Raw genomic sequence first — 4,357 nt, forward strand, 5'->3', positions numbered from 1 at the left:
TATGGTTAGAGTGGGAGGCATTCCTGGTAATGTTTCTCGCCCTGCCCAGGCATCTGGTAAATATTCTGGATGGTAAGTAAAGCTGGAGTGCTTCATGGTCTGCTGCGGAGGAGTTGCAATACCACACTGAGATGCAGGTCAGGACTATGCACTCAATGGTACAGGGATAGAAGTCCACCAGTATGCTGGGACACAGTTGAGCTTTCCTAAGGCTACATAAGAATAAAGGCAATGTTGCACCTTTTTGAGCAAGATGGAGGAGTTAAGAGAACAGGTGAGATCATCGGAGAGGAGGATGCCAAGGAACTTTAAACTTGCCTAAATGTCAGTATGTCATAAGGCAAAAAAAGCCATAGTATGGAAAGGCAAAAAACGTCATAGTATAAGATATACTGTATAGCGTCAAGAAATGTCATGGTATATTAAGGCATAAAAAGTCATAAAAACATCATAGTATATTAAAGCATAAAACGTCATGAAAACGTCATAGTATGGTAAGGAATTAAACGACATAGTATAATAAGGCATAAAATCAGCAATAAAACGTCCTAGTATAGTTTGGCAAAAAATGGCAAAAAAACATCATAATATATTAAGGCATAAAAGGTCATAAAAACGTCATAGTATGGTAAGGAATTAAACGACATAGTATAGTAAGGCATAAAAATGTCAAAAAACGTCATAGTATAGTTTGGCATAAAAATGTGAAGAAACGTCATAGTATAGTTTGGCATAAAATGTCAAAAAAACATCATAGTATATTAAGGCATAAAAGGTCATAAAAACGTCATAGTATAATATGGTATAAAATGTCAAAAAAACATCAATATATATTAAGACGTAAAAGGTTAGAAAAACATCATAGTATGGTATGGAATAAAACGACATAGTATAGTAAGGCATAAAATGTCAAAAAAACATCATAATATATTAAGGCATAAAAGGTCATAAAAACGTCATAGTATGGTAAGGAATTAAACGACATAGTATAGTAAGGCATTAAAATGTCAAAAAACATCATAGTAAAGTAAGGCATAAAATAGGCAAAAAAACGTCATAGTATAATATGGCATAAAAAGGTGAAAAAACGTCATAGTATATTAAGGCATAAAAATGTCAAAAAACGTCATAGTATAGTATGGCATAAAAAAGGTTAGAAAAACATCATAGTATGGTATGGAATTAAACGAAATAGTAAAGTAAGGCATAAAATAGGCAAAAAACGTCATAGTATAGTATGGCATAAAATGTCAAAAAAACATCAATGTATATTAAGACGTAAAAGGTTAGAAAAACATCATAGTATGGTATGGAATAAAACGAAATAGTAAAGTAAGGCATAGAATAGGCAAAAAAACGTCATAGTATAATATGGCATAAAAAGGTCAAAAAACTTCATAGTATAGTATGGCATTAAAATGTCAAAAAACGTCATAGTATAGTATAGCATAAAATGTCAAAAAAACATCATAGTATATTAAGACATAAAAGGTCAGAAAAACATCATAGTATGATAAGGAATAAAACGAAATAGTAAAGAAAGGCATAAAATGGCAAAAAACGTCATAGTATAATATGGCATAAAAAGGTGAAAAAACGTCATAGTATAGTATGGCATAAAATGTCAAAAAAACATCATAGCATATTAAGGCATAAAAGGTCATAAAAAACGTCATAGTATGGTAAGGAATTAAACGACATAGTATAGTAAGGCATAAATATGTCAAAAAACGTCATAGTATAATATGGTATAAAATGTCAAAAACCATCATAGTATATTAGACCTTAAAAATGTTGGAAAAACATCATAGTATAGTATGGCATAAAAGGTCATAAAAACGTCATAGTATGGTAAGGAATTAAACGACATAGTAAAGTAAGGCATAAATATGTCAAAAAATGTCATAGTATAATATGGTATAAAATGTAAAAAAAACATCAATGTATATTAAGACGTAAAAGGTTAGAAAAACATCATAGTATGGTATGGAATAAAACAACATAATATATTAAGGCATAAAAGGTCATAAAAACGTCATAGTATGGTAAGGAATTAAACAACATAGTACAGTAAGGCATAAAATTCCCAAAAAACGTCATAGTATAGTATGGCAAAAAAGGTGAAAAACGTCATAGTATAGTATGGCATAAAATGTCAAAAAAAACATCATAATATTTTAAGACATTAAAGATCATAAAAACGTCACAGTATCATAAGGAATTAAACGACATAGTATAGTAAGGCATAAAAATACCAAAAAACATCATAGTACAATATGGCATAAAAAGGTGAAAAAACGTCATACTATAGTATGGCAAAAAACGACATAGTAGAGTAAGGTATAAAATTTCAAAAACCATCATAGTATATTAGGCCTAAAAAGGTTAGAAAAACATCATAGTATAGTATGGCATAAAATGGCAAAAAAACATCATAGTATATGAAAGCATAAAACATCATAAAAACGTCATAGGAATTAAATGACAGTAAAGTAAGGCATAAAATCAGCAAAAAAACGTCATAGTATAGTATGGCCTTAAAAGGTTAGAAAAACATCATAATATGATAAGGCATCAAATGACATAGTATAGTATGGCATAAAAAGGTGAAAAAACGTCATAGTATAGTATGGCAAAAAATGGCAAAAAAACATCATAATATATTAAGGCATAAAAATGTCAAAAAACGTCATAGTATAGTATGGCATAAAAAAGGTTAGAAAAACATCATAGTATGGTATGGAATTAAACGAAATAGTAAAGTAAGGCATAAAATAGGCAAAAAAACGTCATAGTATAATATGGCATAAAAAGGTGAAAAAACGTCATAGTATATTAAGGCATAAAAGGTCATAAAAAGTCATAGTATGGTAAGAAATTAAACGACATAGTATAATAAGGCATAAAAATGTCAAAAAACGTCATAGTATAGTTTGGCATAAAAATGTCAAAAAACGTCATAGTATAGTATGGCATGAAAAAGGTCATAAAAACATCATAGTATGGTATGGAATTAAACGACATAGTATAGTAAGGCATAAAAATGTCAAAAAACGTCATAGTATAGTATGGTATAAAATGTCAAAAAAACATCAATGTATATTAAGACGTAAAAGGTTAAAAAAACATCATAGTATGGTATGGAATAAAACGAAATAGTAAAGTAAGGCATAAAATAGGCAAAAAAACGTCATAGTATAATATGGCATAAAAATGTCAAAAAACTTCATAGTATAGTATGGCATAAAATGTCAAAAAAACATCATAATATATTAAGGCATAAAAGGTCATAAAAACGTAATAGTATGGTAAGGAATTAAACGACATAGTAAAGTAAGCATAAAACGTCAAAAAACATCAAAGTATAGTATAGAATAAAATGTCAAAAAAACATCAATGTATATTAACACGTAAAAGGTTATAAAAACATCATAGTATGGTATGGAATAAAACGACATAGTATAGTAAGGCATAAAAATGTGAAAAAACGTCGTTTGGCATAAAAATGTGAAAAAACGTCATAGTATAGTATGGCATAAAATGTCAAAAAAACATCATAGTATATTAAGGCATAAAAGGTCATAAAAACGTCATAGTATGGTAAGGAATTAAACGACATAGTATAATAAGGCATAAAAATGTCAAAAAACGTCATAGTATAGTATGGCATAAAAAAGGTTAGAAAAACATCATAGTATAGTATGGAATTAAACGACATAGTAAAGTAAGACATAAAACGTCAGAAAAACATCAAAGTATGGTATGGAATAAAATGTCAAAAAAACATCAATGTATATTAACACGTAAAAGGTTATAAAAACATCATAGTATGGTATGGAATAAAACGACATAGTATAGTAAGGCATAAAAATGTCAAAAAACGTCGTTTGGCATAAAAATGTCAAAAAACGTCATAGTATAGTATGGCATGAAAAAGGTCATAAAAACATCATAGTATATCAGGGCATAAAATGTCAAAAAAACATCATAGTATGGTAAGGAATTAAACGACATAGTATAGTAAGGCATAAAATCGGCAATAAAACGTCCTAGTATAGTTTGGCATAAAAAGGTGAAAAAACGTCATAGTATAGTATGGCAAAAAATGGCAAAAAAACATCATAATATATTAAGGCATAAAAGGTCTTAAAAACATCATAGTATGGTAAGGAATTAAACGACATAGTATAGTAAAGCATAAAAATGTCAAAAAACGTCATAGTATAGTATGGCATAAAATGTCAAAAAAAACATCATAATATTTTAAGGCATTAAAGGTCATAAAAACGTCATAGTATCATAAGGAATTAAACGACATAGTATAGTAAAGCATAAAAATACCAAAAAATGTCATAGT

The sequence above is a fragment of the Seriola lalandi genome, unplaced genomic scaffold, assembly GCF_002814215.2.
Source record: "Seriola lalandi dorsalis isolate HSWRI2012SDOR001 ecotype SW California unplaced genomic scaffold, Sedor1 jcf7180002054658, whole genome shotgun sequence".
In the NCBI taxonomy this organism is placed as follows: Eukaryota; Metazoa; Chordata; class Actinopteri; order Carangiformes; family Carangidae; genus Seriola; species Seriola lalandi.